General features: G+C 40.8%; 1 long non-coding RNA gene across 1 annotated transcript in view; it reads right to left on the bottom strand.

Annotated features, from left to right (window-relative positions):
- The window catches only part of LOC135320082 (uncharacterized), a 375701-nt gene that overhangs the window by 183891 nt on the left and 174158 nt on the right, over positions 1-17652 (bottom strand). Inside the window, exon 3 of the long non-coding RNA XR_010379238.1 lies at positions 16410-16500. This is a non-coding gene — a long non-coding RNA (uncharacterized LOC135320082). The remainder of the gene's footprint in view (positions 1-16409; positions 16501-17652) is intronic.

Below are 17652 nucleotides of genomic sequence, written 5' to 3'. Positions count from 1 at the left end.
TCACTGACTACGTTAGAATATTGCTGGAACAGAACCTGGGACAGATGTCTGGGATGTTAACAAAGGAAAATGAACGCAACCCTCTCACAACCAAAGAAAAAACCCTCTTGCTGATATAAAGTGATTGTTGCCTTCCTCTTTCTGAAAAATCCTTTAACGCCACAATTTCTTTCCAAAGGTAAGGAATTAATAACACCTAGAGGGAACATGGTGAGAAGTTAAGGCATCCCAGGTACCTAGCCATTCAGTCTCTCACCCAAGCATTCCCTGGTCCTGCTTTTGACTTCCCTGGATGCTCCTGGATAAAGGCAGTGCCCAGTTAACCCATCGGTCAGCACCCTCACCTTTCGGACAATCTTCTGCCTCTTTCTCAGGCTATTCATCTGCGTGGGATTCAAGCTATAGGAAGATGAGGAGTTAGCTACGATTCCTCCAAAGGCCACACATGCAATGTACCAAATATCTCTGCAGTGCTGGTTAAATCATCAACATCTCTTCTTCTCCAATAGCAGCAAATGAAGTCTAGGTGGGGCAGAGGGGGGACTAAACCCGTGATGCACCTGGGCTCCAGTCCCAAGCTCAAGCGAGAAGATGTGATGACTAACTCACTTCTAATGAATGTTTTCATAGAGAAATTATTTGGAAACACAGTTAAAAGTATTATATGATATGCAGCTTTTGCTTCACGTTTGAACAGCAGGGACAGACAATTCGCCCCTCCCCCCCAAAATCTATTCCTTCTGGATAATAATCTCTTTTAGCTCAGTTCTATGTCTACACTTTACACGTCAGATTTCAGTTCAGCTTGCAAAATGCGTGTTTTTTGGTAATAACCGGGAGTTGGGAGGGTGAATCAGAATCTTTGTGGCTGGATGAAACAAAGAAACAATGCAAGTCCTGTGCCCCTGATGCTACATCAGTAGGATCAGCTTCCTGTGGAAGGAAACATCCCCTGGTAAGGGGTAGGAGGATTGCAGAGGAGTGGAAGCAGAATACAGAGGGAAGGAAGAAAACTCCATCGCCTTCTATTGCCTCCATGGGTTTTGGTGGACATTTCATAAGGCAAGCTTATCACACTTCCAAATTGGTATAATGATGGCCAGCTTCAGCATGAAGCACACACTCTGCACATAATAAGTACCCAATAAATATTTATTAACAGCATCTGACCAACTTGAGACCAATTTAGAAGACTGCTTCTGTCTTTTTTTTTTTTTGCCAGCTTCCCAGTTCACCTTCCCTTGATTTCAGCTCTCAGAATTCCTTTAAGTAGGATCAAGACTGAGATGATAGTCAAAATTACAACAAAACTTACTCACTCTCCCCTGGTAAATACTCAGAAAATAATTTCTTTCCTGAGGGAAATACACCACAAATAGCTTTGCCTCTTTTCCCGCATGTTTTCTATATGTTATTTTTTTTAAACATTAATTGTAAGGAAAAAAAATTTTTTTTAATTTACTTTATTGTGTGCATTGCCTCTAAAATCATTCAAAAATAGGGTTGTATTTAATGAAAAAGAATATGAAAATGAATATATGCGTGTGTATGCATGACTGGGACATTGTGCTGTACACCAGAAACTGACACATTGTAACTGACTGTACTTCAATAAAAAAATAAAAAAATAAAGAATTCTAACAATAAAAAAAAGGGTTGTATCTTCACATACACTTCACAATAATATTTTACCACCTGTAATTGTGAAAGGAGGGCCACACTCTGTCCTGTAAGCTGGCAGTTTTGTGCACTGCTATTATGAAGTCATTCTAGTTCTTCTTTTTCTTGAGTTTCAGGAAATCCGGTACTAAAAGAGTAATAAATAACCCTCAGTAGAAATTTGATAATATTAAGAGAGGCATCTCATTTCCTCTTTCCAACTTTTAAATTCAGCCTTGTGGTAAGTCTAAATGACTAAGCAGTGGTTCTTGAGCTTCAGAATGCATAAGAACCCCTTGGAAAACTTGTTAAGATACAGATTCCTGTGCCCACCACCAGAGATCTGACTCCAAAGGGGCTGCCTGAACACTGGGATTTCTAACAGGCTCCCAGGCGAAGCTGACGCTGCTGGCCTGCAGAGCACACTTTGAACAGCACCATCCTCGTGGCCTGGATGAGTTAATGCAGCCATTCAAAGAATCTGACATCCTCCAAGAGGATTAGTGTGGGCTCATGTAATCCTGCCTAATAAGTAAGAATGGACGTCAATACTTGGACGCCTTAAGACTTAAGCTTTGACTATCCCAGAAATAGTATGTTTTGAGACCAGCTCCAGTTTGACAAATGTACTGTCACCATCATGGCCCATGTCTACCAATTCTGTGGTTAAGGCAGCCTAACTGAGAAGTATGTGTACTTCAGGGGAAAGCCTGTTTCCCTACCTTGAGAACTACTGGGTCAAATCAAACTTGAGGTCATTCCAGTAGAACTGTGAAAAGGGAGAGAGCATCCAACGAGATCCAGTTGCTTTCTAAGACAGCACTTTAAAATACCATAACCTAAGGGGAATGGGTGAACTGGTCTCCTGGGGGAGTAAAATGGGGGTGACAGAAAAGTGTGGGGTGTATTTTCAATTAACTCATGCAAGTCCTTTCACCCACTTGAATTTTGTAGGAGCTTATCCTACAGAACAGCAGGCTCTCAACCAACTGGGAGACATGATTCAAAAGACGAAAGGTGTCCTTGAGTGTCGCTGAGATGCGTTTATATCGTCTCGAGTCCTCATGCTGTTAATGCTCCATTTATTTGCTGTGCTATGTGTGCCACCAACAGAAAGCACATTCTCTGAGGAATATAATAAATTAAATTCAAAAGATATTGGGGGGAGGGTATGGCTCAGTGGTAGACTGCATGCTTAGTACGCATGAGGTCCTGAGTTTAATCCAGTGCTTCCATTAAAAAATTAAATAAAAGATACTGAGAACTTCTGGATCTGGTTGAGATGGCATAAGCACCGTTCACCCTATTCTCCCACCAATTACAACTAAAAAACCCTGGACAAAATACATAAAGTAACTATCTGAGAATGGCTAGTAAACACATGAAAGCATGTTCAACGTCATTAGTCTCTAGGGAGATGTACATTAAAAACACAATAAAAAATCACTACACAACTATCAGAATGGCTTATAAAATAATCTGATGGCAACTCAAAACGGGGCAGTCATTCCAGAAAACAACTTCGGAATTTCTTAGAAAGGTCAAGAAAACCCCAAATAAAGCAACATTTAGTGATTATCCTAGAGAAATGAAACTTACATTCACATACAAACCTGTATGTGAAGGTTTATAGAAGGTTTAAAGTGAAAAAAAGTCTTTGAATAGACAAATGAATGAATTGTGATTCAAAGAATGGAATGTTACTCAGTAATAAAAAGTATATGTAAACAACATAAATGAATCTCAAATACGTTGTGCTAAAGAAACCAATTGAGAAGAGGTTATACATAATTCCATTTATTTTTTAAAAAAAAGCAAAAAAGCAAAACCAGAGAGAGTGATCAGTGGCTTGTCAGGAAAAAGTGTAGGTGAGGGGTTGACTATAAAAGGGGCAGCCTGAGGGAATGGGGGGGGGGGATTTTGTTGTTTAATCCTGATTGTGCTGGTGGTTATTGATCTCTACACATTTGTCAAGACTCGCAGAACTTTACACCAAAAGTGCACTTTACTGTATGTAAATTAAAAATATATTAAATAAAAAACAGTATCTACTAAGGCTTAAACATATGCATATTCCAGGACCCAGCCATTCTACTTTTTGGTTTATATCCAACAGAAATGTACACATTTGTAGTAATACTATTCACCACAGTCCAAATCTAAAAATGACCTACATGTCCATCAACAATGGGATGGATAAATAAAATATGGTATGTTAATCCAATGAAATATACATGGGAATTAATGAGCTCAACTACACATAATAATATGGTCTATTCTCACAAACACGTTGAATTTTAAGAAGCCAAATATTAAAGTGTGCATACTGCATGATTCATTTACATGGTCGCTCCCTCACTCTGTCTAAGGACCAACCATGCTGCAGGCCTGTGGCTGCGCTGTCATTTGCGAGGCCCAGGACCACATCTCACCCCCTTCTCTGAACCCCAAGACAAAACCCACTTCACATAACCAGGCCTATGTGGATCCACGCTCAGAGAATCGTGGCTGAAAGAGGAAACAAAGGTCCTGTGGGGGTATTGGTAATGCTCTATTTTTTTTCCTTTGGTAACACTGTATTTTGGATCTGGGTGCTGTTGATACAGTTGTGTTCAGCGTGCGAAAATTGATCAATCTGTGACCTTTTGATTAGTATGCTTTAACTATGTTATACTTCAATATAATGTGAATATATAGATTTTTGTAGGAAGATGTTCCACAGCTTTAATCAGTTTTGCGAATTTTTCCTGCCGCAACAATAAATGTAACTACTGAATTGGAGAACAAAGAGTAGATCTTCGAGGACATTAGGATGATGGGTTGACAACAACTTTTTTTCTGGATTTTCCTAAATGGAGTGAGTCAGAGTCTTGTTCTTTTCAAAGAAGTTGGTGATCATATGACATTCCCTGGCTATATTTATAGGAAAGCTTGTTCTGTGTTTTCCCAGGACTGCAGGGTTTCCCAGGACTAGGGACTTTGACTGCTAAAGCTGGGAAAACCCTGAGCAAAGCAGAATGAGGTGGAAGAGACTTCAGTTCTGCTTTTTTTAGAAAAAAAAAATCTTCAAAGTCCCATGTCACTGGGGTTATGGGGCTTTGGGAATCACCCGGACGAGTTTTTTTAAGAAACAGAGTGGAATTTCCAGCAGTTCCTGTGCTGGAAGAAAACGAATGTGGGTCAGGGCAGCATCTAGAAATTCCCCGGTGTTCTGAGGATGAGGGCCGCCATAGCACCGGGCCTTTAATCAACCTTCCGTGTGACTCCTCCTTTCATCTCCCACGCTAAGTGCAGGGACTTGGTTTCCTGGGTCATTTCAGCTAGCTGCAATTCAGCGGCGGTTTCAGGACAAGTGATTAAATCAATGTATTTCAGCGTCCTCACCGGTGGATCAAATTTAGCCAAGGCAACTCCCCACACAATGAGTTCCCTACTGCCCAGAGATGGGGTACAAATGGCCCAGGAGCCCTTGAGGGTTTTCAGTGGGGTATTTTCTTTCTCTAGGATTCTGGGGGTTTGATGTTTTTCTCTTAAAACAGGTAAACACTGCTTAAAAATATTCTATGTAAGACAATCAAAATTTGTCTCCTTCAGAAAGGACCAAGACTTGCTCCCTTTATTTATTTATTTTTTAAATAGGCGGTTTCTTTACCTTATTTAATAATCATGTTTTTTGTACTTATGATTAACAAATGACCTCAGCATGGAATGGAGGAACAGACAAAGTGGCCAGATTCTCTAAACACTGGAGAAAATAAGAATGCAGGCGAGTGGAAAATGTTTTACTTTTTAATGTGGTTTTCAATCTCCTCCAAAGGAATACATCTACATGTAGATTTTATTAGGTGATATAGGGTCCTACTCTAGCCTCTAGAAAAGCTGCCATGATTGGTATGAGAGCTAGAAAAAGGGCAGAGACAGAATATAATCGATAACAAGCTTACTGAGCACTGAAAACTTATGAAATTTCTGACTCTATATAGCTATCCGACCGTGTATATTTCCATGTCTATAACTATGTTATCCTCACACATATATACACATATAAAGTTATATGTGTATATATTTATTATACATATATATATCCTTATTTAATCTTCTCAACAACCTTTGAGTATATTATGATCTGTTTTATATATAGTAATCTACGATTGAAAGAAATGAGGTAATTTGTCTTAAACATGCACAGAAAACAGCCAAGAAAGGGTTTGAATTCAGTTCTCCTTGATGTCTGGGGATTTACGACCCATGTAAGCCTGGGAAATAAAACAATCCTTTTTACAAAGGAGGACTTGAGCTGGGGGGGTTCCAAGATAATTTTGTTTCAGATCATCCAAGAGAACTATGAAAAACAATTAAAGGGCGGAAGTTTGTGAGCCTTTATGCTTGCAGCTGTAGACGTAAGGAAAAGTTCTGTTTGTGGGGGCAGAAGAAATAAACCAGCACCTGTGAAATGCAAGGTCTGCACGGGGTAATGGAGAGGGGAAAAAAGTAGGTGCTCAGATTACAGCGGGAGGAGAGGGGCTTGAACCCTAGGTAAGGCATGTTGGCTCAGGTGACCAAAAATTCCACCTTGGCATTAAGAGAGGTGACTGAAACCTAAATGACGCCATTTTATATTCTATTCACGGCACTATACGCCTTTATCCTGAGTTTCTACTCTTTGAAGTGACAGACGTCTCTAAGATTAGCCAAATTAGTGCTAAATCCCACCTATGTGGATTGACGTCAGACATCATAACTCACATTTTTGGGAACACTTTGATATGTTTTTCCTCAGTTTTCAATCCATTTATCACCATTTTCCATCCTTGAGATAACTATAAATTCCTTCAGAAATAAGGCAAGCAGAGAGTCTGATAATACTGTATTTGCCTTAGAATCTTGGAAATCAGCAACTTAAGTGATCCTGCTTTCCAACATTATCTTCGTGCTAGCACCAAATTATTATAAATCCAACATATTTCCCAAGTGCATTTATTCTGAACGATTCAAACTGTTTTCTGGATTCTTTATTAATCCTCACAATATGTGCTGGAGGGACCCGCCATCAAATGTCAGGCCCATTTTACAGATGGAGGATTTGAGCAGCTTAATCAAAGATGTGTCAGTTGCATCCTCAAAGGAGGGCAGATCCAGCCCAGCCGTGACCGTGGACCTGCTGGTTCTGGGCTGTTGCTCTCTTTATTATGGAACGTGGCTTCTACGGGTTTCACTCTGTGCTGGTCTTCGGCTGGTTACTAGGCAACTTGAGCTAGCACAGCCTGGCTGGTTTAAAATACCAGAGCATCAAAGTCCTATAAAAACGAGGCAAAATCTTCTCATTGCACACATGTTAAATTTAGTTGAGTACAATGCCATTCCAGTGAGGATCGGCCAGGAAAAACAAAAAGCTTTGAGGGGCAACCAAACACTGTGCCTCTGACGGTTGGGTTCATTTTAGGCTGCTAATTATTATGGGTGTCCTAGCACACAGAAGAGGAAAAATAAAGTACGGCTGCTTGCTCTAACGAGCTTCTAGCCCAGGGCAGTCAAATAAATACTTGTACCACATGGAAAGATGATGTAGAGGGGATGATGAGGGGTCAAGGTGAAAGAGAGAAATCATCTGATAACTAAGGAGACTTGATCTTGGCTTCTCTGAGCTTGCTTGGTGATTTCAAAACAGGGAAGCAAAAAGGTGCAGACAGAGGGAGCAGAACCCCAGCTATTTATTTCTAAAGCATTAAAAGGAATTCCTCATTAGAGTAAGAGGCAGGAAGCGAGCCCTGTGGAGTCCTTTACGATTCTCTGAGCGTGGATCCACATAGGCCTGGTTATGTGAAGTGGGTTTTGTCTTGGGGCTCAGAGAAGGGGGTGAGATGTGGTCCTGGGCCTCGCAAATGACAGCGCAGCCACAGGCCTGCAGCATGGTTGGTCCTTAGACAGAGTGAGGGAGCGACCAGCTGAGCCTACAGCTTCCCAGGGGCCCCACATACTTGTACATTGCTGGGAGTGTGTTCACTGCAATCTGTTTAATAAGGGGGCATTTTGACCAGACCCAGAAAGTAAAAAGTTCACATTTTCTTGGTTTTTAAATATGTGGCTACTACTACTAACAATTCTGTGGGACAATCGACCCGAGATGTACTTCACACCCCGCCCCCATCAACCTCACAGCCAGAAGGAAGAACTCTGTCAAAGTGTGTCCCTTAAAAACCCCCTGATGCCATGTGGTTCTGTCCAGGGAGGCGCTCTGACTCTGCAGTATCATCCTGAATAGGCCAGCCAGTAGGAGGGATTACAGGTAAAGCACCTGCCGTCACAACTCAACCCTATTGTCAACACTAGCCAATAACTTATATTCTCTCAAGAGATACTGCAGTTTCCATTTCTTCAGCATTCAAGCTAATGCAATAAGCCTTAAAAAGTAAAGAAGTTATGTAAATATTGGAAGGGAGTCATATTATCCTGATTTGCAAATGATACAATGGTTTCCTAGAAAAACGTTCAGGCACAATTAAAAACAAATTATTGGATATATGATCCCCAATGTTCATAGCAACACTGTTTACAACAGCTAAGTGGCGGATGAAACCTAAATGTCCATCGACAGATGACTGGATAAAGATGTGTGTGTGTGTATGTATATGTGTGGAATGGAATACTATTCAGCCATAAAAAATAAAATAATGCCATTTGCAGCAACATGGATGGACCTGGAGATCGTCATTCTAAGTGAAGTGAGCCAGAAAGAGAAAGAAGAATACCACATGATAGCACTTATATGTGGAATCTAAAAAAAATTAAAAAGACACAAATGAACTTATTTATAAAACAGAAATAGACTCACAGACATAGAAAACAAACTCATGGTTACTGGGGAGAAAGGGGGTGGGAAGGGATAAATTGGGAACTTGGGATTCGTAGATACTAACGACTATATATAAAACAGGTAAGTAACAAGGCCCTACTGTGCAGCACAGGGAACTATATTCAATACCTTGTAATTGCCTATAATGAAAAAGAATATGAAAAGGACTTATATATAGGTACAACTAAATCACTATGCTGTACATCAGAAATAGATAAACACAACATTATAAATCGACTATACTTCAACAAAACAGGTAAATTGTTGGATTACAAGTAAAATAATTTAGGAAGGTATTGGCTACCAGGAAAAATATTTAAAGATCAATTCACTTACAAGTAGAAAACAGATGGAAATGAAAATGAGAAAAAAAGTCATATACACAACCCATCAACAATAGAGACAAAAACTACAAAATACATATGAAAAAATTTAACAAAGAAAGTGTAAGATTTATTTGAGAGAGCTATAAATTTCATTAAGGAACATAACACAAGACCTGAATAAATGTGGAGACATACCATGTTCCTGGATAGAAAGTCAAAAGTCTTAATATAAAAAAAATGTTAATCCTTTAGAAATATATTAATTTCATATAATTTCAATGGGAATAAGGCTTTCTTTTAAATTTAAAGAGATTTAAAAATGCATATAAGAAAACAAAGTATGCAAAATTGTCAAGAATGTTTTTGAAAATGTAAAAAATAAGGATAGATTTATTGTCCCTACTATTAAAAACTACTGTATTCCAGAATCTTCTTCTCAGCCTCTGCTTCTGGGGAACCCAACATGACACAGTTATGAACAGTCTGTCACTCAACCATATTTTAATGGGGATGCCAGAATTCAATTTCAACACTGGCTTTTATACAGATAAAACAGCATGAAAGGAAACTGAGTTTAAGCTCCTTAAAGCTATACGTTCCAGCCAACTGGGTCTCAGGTGGGCTATGGATCCAGAAAGCAGTCCTCATGATCCCTTTCCCATTGTTTTTTGCCTGGACTTTGCTTTTTAAACATTTCCCTTTGTGACCTGGTTCTCTTTCTTGGCTGGGTCATTTGGCTTGTTTCTCATCCAGCATAACTCCTCCCCATCTTGCTTGTAATTCGGTGAGCTGGCACCCCTCCCGGTGCTTTGTGCTGGCTTGGCCACCTTTATGTTCCACTTGGCTCTGGCCCAAGATCCAGCACTCTTTCTCCCTTGCCCCATTCTTGCAGGCAGTTTCAGAATTCCGGATTTAGTTATAGCCTCATTTGCAACTATACCGCTCCTGTCCTGAAGAAAATGGCTTCCAGGGCGTTCTGACAAGTTTCCGGACTCTGAGGGATTTGGAATCTGGGGCCATGTCTTACTTACCAGCCAGGCATGGATACTGTAGTTGCATTAGTTTGGTAGTATCACAGTCTAAGTGGCGGAAACAATAAACATTTATTTCCTCACACTTCTAAAAGGTAGAAGTCCACGATCAAGGTGTCCGTAGGACTGGTTTCTTCTGAAGGCCTCCCTCCTCAACTTGTAGATGGCTGTCTTCTCCCTGTGTCTTCACATGGTCTTTCCTCTGTGCGTATCAGTGTCCTAATCTTCTCTTCTTACAGGGACACCAGTCATATTGGACTATGGCTAAAACAAGTAGGCAGACCTTTGTCTTGTTCAACCCCAGCTGGAAGCATGCATGTGCTTGGGGGGCCAAATTGTTCTGTTGCCCTGCATGTGCCCCCAAATGACCATGAAAGCACTGTGAGTACTGATCTTGGGATGACAAATTTTAGTGAGTAGGTGAATTGCAAATATGGAGCCTGCAAATGATGAGGATGGCCTCTATGCTGGGTACTGTATTAGGTTCTAGGACACACTGCAGAACAAGGCAGTTTCTTCGGGGTCCTTACTGTCTAGCAGGCAGGCACTCAGTGGTAGGCTGATAAAAGAGGGGCTTAATGAATGCTGCTGTCTTAAAGAGTTGTCAGGAATGCTCTGATTCCTTGAATCCACTGGGAAGGAAGAGGATTCCAAATATCTGCCTCCTGAAGGAGCTCCACCATCACTCTGTTTGCTAAATGATTAGTATCTCTTTCAAGAGGATACCACAATCAAGTTAAGACCCTACTGAAGTCCAAGCTGAGTTATGCAGTGTGTCAGCATGTCCCTGTGTCCTGTCTCCTGGGAAATGCTAGCAGCTGATTTACATGGAACTAGCATTCTCCCTCTTACTCAATTCTGGGCTGCAATACTTTCCCTCTCCTATGTGGCTGTGGCTCACCTACTTTAAGTGTTCTCTGCAATGCCAACTGCCAGCGTTCTGCAAGGTGTCAGCAGGGGGGGCGTGGACGCATCTCTGATCTGGGATTGACGTGGCCTCGTTCTACACTGCCACTGAACTTTCAAACAGGGATTCTGGACATTGGCAGTGTATGACGACCACCTGGGAGGAGGCTTTTAAAAATCTATCAGTGTGGTTCAGTGTCCACGAATCAATCAATCTGACTTACCACATTAACGAAATGAAGGATAAAAATCATGTGATCAGCTCAACAGATACAGAAAAAGTATTTGAAAAAATTTAACATCCATTTCTGATAAAAACTGTCCCCAAAAGGGAACACACTTCAACATAACATAGGTCATATATGATAAACCCACAGCTAACATCATACTCAAATGCGAACAGCTGAAAGCTTTTCCTCTAAGATCAGGAGCAAGACGAGGATGCCCACTCTCGCCACTTTTATTCAACATAGTATTGGAAGTCCTGGCCACAGCTATCAGACCAAAGTGGGGGTGAAGGAGAGAGATCCAAATTGGAAAAGAAGAAGCAAAATTGTCACTATTTGCAGATGACATGATACTATATACAGAAAACCCTAAAGACGTCACCAAAAAGCTATTAGAACTAATAAATGAATTCAGTAAATTTGCAAAATCAATATACAGAAATCTGCTGCATTTCTATACACTAATTAACAAACTATCAGAAATTAAGAAAAGAATCCCATTTACAGTTGCATCAAAAAGAACAAAATAACTAATACTTAAGAATAAGAGAAGATATTTGCAAATGATATGTCCAGTAAGGGGTTAATATCTAAAATTTATATAAAACTCATACAACTCAATATCAAAAAATAAAAAATTCAATTAAAAATAGGCAGAGGACCTGAACAAACATTTTTCCAAGGAGGACATACAGATGGCCAACAGTCACATGAAAAGATTCTCAACATCACTAAACATCAGGGAAATGCAAATCAAAACCACAATGAGATATGACCTCACATCTGTCAGAATGGCTATTATCAAAAAGATAAGAAATAACAATTGTTGGAGAGGATGCCGAGAAAACGGAACCCTCACGCACTGCTGTTGGGAATGTAAGCTAGTGAGGCCACTACAGAAAACAGTACGACAGTTCCTCAAAAAATTAAAAATAAAACTACCATACAATTCAGCAGTTCCTCTTCTGGGTATTTAGCCAAAGAAAATGAAAACACTAATTCAAAAAGATATATGCACCCCTATGTTCATCGCAGCATGATTTGCAATAGCCAAGATAAGGAAGCAACCTGTGTCCATCAACAGATGGATGGATAAAGAAGATGTGGTGTGTGTATATACACAATGCAATACTACTCAGCCACAACAAAAGAATGAAATCTTACCATTCACAACAACATAGATGGACTGTGAGGGAATTATGCTAAGTGAAATAATTTAGACATAGGAAGATAAATACCATCTGATTTTACTTACATGTGGAATCTAAAAAACAAATAAACAAACCAAACAAAACAGAAACAGACTCAAGATACAGAGAACAAACTGGTGGTTATGAGAAGGGAAGAGGGTGGGGGTTGAGCGAAATCGGTGAAAGGGATTAAGAAGTACAAACTTCCAATTGCAAAATAAGACACAGGGGTGCAATGTACCACAATGGCAGTATAGTCAATAATATTGTGATAACTTTATATGCTGACAGATGGTTACTAGACTTACTGTGGTGATCAATTCGTGATGCGTTTCAATGTCAGAACACCACTGTACACCTGAAACTAATGTAATATTGTATGTCAACTATACTTCAATAAAAACTTTTTTAAATAAAAAGATTTTAATAAATAATAAAAAATCATCAATGCTAGGCTCCATCCCTGACCAAGCATGTTGGCTCTGGAGGTGGGGCCCAGGCATCCCTATCTTCTAAAGCTTCCAGACAGATTTCATGTGCAGCCAGAATGGAGAACCACCACTTTGATCTGAGTCTCACCTTCTTCATCTGTAGAGAAAGATTTTGGTATCTGAAGAGTCCCGAGATAATGTACTATGAGCTATAATCCTAAATTCTATTTCAAAATTGTCAGGGCACTTTTCCCTCCAATATTTCCTCCACTGATGTAGCTACCACAGGAAATATAATAAGTAACAGATTTTCTTCCCATAGCACATTTATAACATTATTGATGTCTGTCTCACTATTTGTTTGGTAGGAAGTAAAGTGATTTTTTTCCCCTCCAAAGAAGCTAAAAATGAAGGGGCAATGATATAACACAGTGTTCACTGAATGGAAAGAAAACCACCACGATCTTTGACATGCCAGCTGAACTTGAATGCTCTATGGCGTGAATTTCAATGCCATTTCATGTCTCTAATCGCATCCCTTGAGCACAGAGGTCTGAGTGCCATCGCTGCAGCTGGAGAGAGCAGGAGAGACACAGAGTTGAGCCAAACTGGTTTTTTGTTTTTGAAAAAAGAACATGTCTGGGACTCTGAAAAATAGTTCAGATCAGAATCTACCAAGTAAACCTAAAATAGATTTGAGTGGGCAGATGAGCAGAGCAGAGGCCACAAGGCCCTCCCCACAGGCCAAATGCTGAGTGAAGTAACAGGAGCACTTTGGCAGAGTTCTCGTCAAATAAGATGCTAACATTCCATGCTTGAGTTACTTAACAACACCCTCCTTGGATGGTATGTAGCAAGTCTTCTGAAGGTAAAAACAAGTAGTGAGAATAATTTAGATACACTGATCAGCAATGGTCTAAAGAGGGTCTTTCCAGCTATTTGAAAAATGGTGTTTAAAAAATTATCCCCTGCTAATCTGATAGGTCCAGGCACTCAGTTCATGGACTGCATGGAGGCTAAAATATATATTTGGCCTCTACCAGTCAAGATACAATGTTTTCCAAAACTGTCAGTCATGAAGAGAAAAGATGATGGAAAGAAACTCTGATGAAAGTCTGAATTTGGGTCTAGGACCTTTCAGAATGTACGAGTTTGGCAGGACTGATTAGGAAAGTAGCCAGCAGTTATTGCAACTCATATGGACAGCAAGTGACACTCAGTGATGTCTTCAATGACTACATGTGATCAGATCCCAGAGGGAAAAAAAGCAAAGCAGGATAGAGGATGCTGTCCATGACAGACAGAAGTAAGCAGACAAAGTGCATCTATACAGGTAAGAACCAGAAACCATGGGGTCAGAAGGCAGAATTGAGAAAGGCGGACTCAAAGATTGGGCTTCAAAGGTTGAAGGGGTCTGTGAGACTCTAAAGTGAGACAGAAATTTGGTCAGGATTCCAGCCACAAAAACAGAGTGGTTAGTAAAGAAAAGTCTGGGAACTAGGGGCTTTTTGACAGGGTGACCAGTTGTCCTGGTTTGTCTGGGCCTTTCTCAGCTTTAGCACTCCAAGTCCTACACACAGGGCAACCTCTCAGACCTGGAAAAACAGGGGTGGTAGATCATCCTATTGCTGTATAATCCTGAGTCAAGAGCAGAGGTCTTCTGAGTAAGAGGAGGCCTATTCTAAAGAAGCTTATGGGAGGATGCAGCTGATTTCAGGGAGAATCTCACAGAGGGGCTAGGGAATGAGGAATGCTCCTTACAGCTACCACTCTGGGCCATGGGGTTCTCTAATCTTTTCATCCTTTTGGATTTCAGCTTCTTTATTCACAAAGTGATTACTTGGCATTCAATCATTTTTATTTTCCTCTTTCAAAAGTAGCAGAATCTTTTCTTCAAATGAAATCTTATCCAGATAGGAATATATCCAAAGGCTAAAGCAGAGCCACTGGGCTGGGGACCTATAACCCTGACCACTTTGCTTTACACGCAACCCTCCCCCGTTCTGCCCCTGACAGCCCCTGAGACACCTGTGCTGAACCTACACGGCTCCGAAGAGCAGACTTCTAACATCACCAACTGGATGATCTTCAAGTTCTCTCTGGGGCGGAAATCCCACGATGCCTCGGCCATCTGCAACATTATTGCTATTTTTCGGAACTGGATAAGCTGCCCCTATTTTCAGAGTTCTGGCCTCAGTATCTCTCTGTCCCTCCAACACACACACCAACTGGAACACAGTCAAGGAACCAGTTTGATTGGGCTTTGCTTACTCTCAAAATCAAATAATGTATAGAAAACATATTGAAATAATCATCTCTGGGTTGTGGGATGGAATAGGGGAGACTGATCTCTTGTTGTGTGTGTCTGTCTATGAGCACTTGTCTGTATTTTCTACCATTTGAATGCAATACTTATTCAATCTTGTGCCAAACCCTGGAGCTTGGACATGCTTTGGCCTTGTCTACTACATTTGGCCTACTCCCTCCCCCACGTATAGGCTCCTTTTCCTTGGCTCCTCCCCTTTGCCTTGCATCCCCACTTTGACAAGGCACTTTCTTCATCTCTTACATCATTTTCCACCTTGCATTTCTTCCTCCTACTTTAGCTTACAATATGAGCTACTATTATTAGCTTTAATGTCCCCTGCTCTCAGGGGACTGATCCAGCCCTAAGACACCACACTTTTTTTCAGTGGGTCTCCCTAGGAGCTAATCCCCTGGTGAAGTCCTCTTCTTTCCCTGCAAATAGCTTAGTAATCACTCTGTGTCCACCTCCCAGCCTTAGGGGGTGACTGACTCCCAGTTCTGTTGGTCTCATAGGATGTGCTTTCCTGTGAAGAGGATGTTGTGATGAAGAGGAGACAAGTTCTTGAATTTAATGACCCTGGACAGTACACCACTTGGTCTCCTGGAGGATAAAGACCCTCCAGTTGAGCCTCAAATCACACCAAAGGATGTGCCCTTCCCCTTGCCATGGAGAGTAAAGTGTTATCGATAGATACTGATGACCTTATTCCCTTAAAAGGATCAAGACCACTGACATACAGTGAGATCCAGATAGTACACTGGAAGGTGGTGGAAGAATCACATGACAGCTGTTAATAAGAATATCTTTGGTTGCTTTATGAAAAAAAGGATGCTTAACAAAAGGAAAACCCTTTTTTCCAGTATTTTATTGGGGCAGCTACTGACAAGGAACACCCTATAACGCGGCAGCCAACTCTGTTTTAACCATCCTTATCTTCGATTACCTAGTACCTGACTCACGCATTCTCCTGGTCTTTTGCTTCCAGCATTAACTTATGACTTTGGACAATCAGATCTGATTCTCCCTGATGTCATCCTCCTGTCAATAGCCCTGCACATTACAAACTATCCAACCTTGCTATTTGTTTCATCTGTAAAACAGAAAAGAATTACCTCCTAGGATTGTTGTGAAGACTAAATTATATTTATAAAATATTTGGCATAATACCTGCCCTTTAGAATGTGCTTTTATTTATATAGAACAGGGCTAATCAAAGGGAGGTTCATGGACCAGTGCTAGCTGTTCATTACTGGTGCGTGATGAAAAAAAATAAAGTAGAGAAATTGAGAGTTAGCGCTCTGAAACTTTTAGACTAGAAATTTTCTTTAAAGAAATAAATCACTTCCCAAAGATACTTAGAGAAGCACTGATACAAACAGGACCTCAGTTGAGGAAGTGTCCGATATACAGCTTAGCATACATCACCTGGAAAGACGTTCTTCAGAAATATTACGTGCCCCTTTCTGCTAGCCCGTTACCTTCACGGTATTGTTAATCCTGGAGAGTCCTCCCATCACACCGTCGCATTTGTGAGGAACTGCTTCTCCTCTTCTGCTCATCTGCTGGTGTCTGTTAAGAAAACATAAATTAACGTTAACATTTGTTTAAAACATAACTCAGAAAATCTGTTTCTAAAGGAAGCAGGATGCATTCCAAGGCCAACTGGCATTTCTGATTTGTGTTACCCATGCCATTTCCCAAAGCTGTCAGGGGATAATTAAAAGTCAGAGGGGAAAATTTAATTCTTTTCATGTTAAGGGACAGTGGCTATAGTAAAGAGAAAGCATTAACATTTTCAGGGGAGGAGGGGAGGGGGGTTGATTAAATCTAAAGAAAACAATCAATTCTAGGCATAAGCTGTGGTCACTTTATCCATTAGCTTCAGGACAAGAGTGGCATTTGGAGCACAGTCTTTTCAAGGCGCTGGCACCAGGCCATTCCTGAAGCACACAGTCATTATGGAGACATTTAATTAGTGCATTTTGCATGATTGCCTATGGACACAGGAGGGGCAATGTGCCATCTAGCCCTTTTAGGGTCAATTGACGGCTAGAGAGAAGGCCAGCCTGCAAAGTCATGGTAAACTCTGTGAGGTCAGGGACTCTGTATTACCTCCATTTTTTATTCCCCGTGCCCAAAATAGGGCCTAGAACATAGTATGCACTCAATAAAATATTTGTTGACTGAATACATGATTTCAAGGTCACCAAAGCCGGAATTCCTCCAGAAACCTGCTTCCATCCAGTGTGCCTGGTCTAGTAAACGACAGGACCAGGATTCAAACACAGAGCTGTCCACCTCCGGAGTTCTACACTTATTCTACTACAGCGTGCTGTGGAGACGACACTGGAAATAACTTCCATGCCCTCCACGATTGGAGTGGCCTCAGAATGCCCCCTCCCCAGACACCATGGGGCTGAGTCACCTCTCACTTTTCTCACTCCTCTCTGAAAAGGGGAGAAACAGTGGTGCCTCAGAAGCTTATCACCAGGAAAATAGAATTGGACCCTTCTACTGTGGGCAAAGAAGTCCACCCTCTCCCTGTTATCCTCTACAGAATGTGTTCTGGCCGTATCTTGAAGAACATAAGCTGGCTCTTGGGGATACAGAAGGAGACATTACTGTAATAGGCTGAAGTATAAAGCCAAAGTGGAATCTGGTTCTAAAAATACATTCCAGTCTCCGTTTTATTTATCTTTACTGGTCCAATAGCCTCATTTA

Source organism: Camelus dromedarius, chromosome X (genome assembly GCF_036321535.1).
Source record: "Camelus dromedarius isolate mCamDro1 chromosome X, mCamDro1.pat, whole genome shotgun sequence".
NCBI classification, from domain to species: domain Eukaryota; kingdom Metazoa; phylum Chordata; class Mammalia; order Artiodactyla; family Camelidae; genus Camelus; species Camelus dromedarius.
Note: the sequence above shows the minus strand (reverse complement) of the source record. Positions and strands in the feature narration are given on the sequence as shown.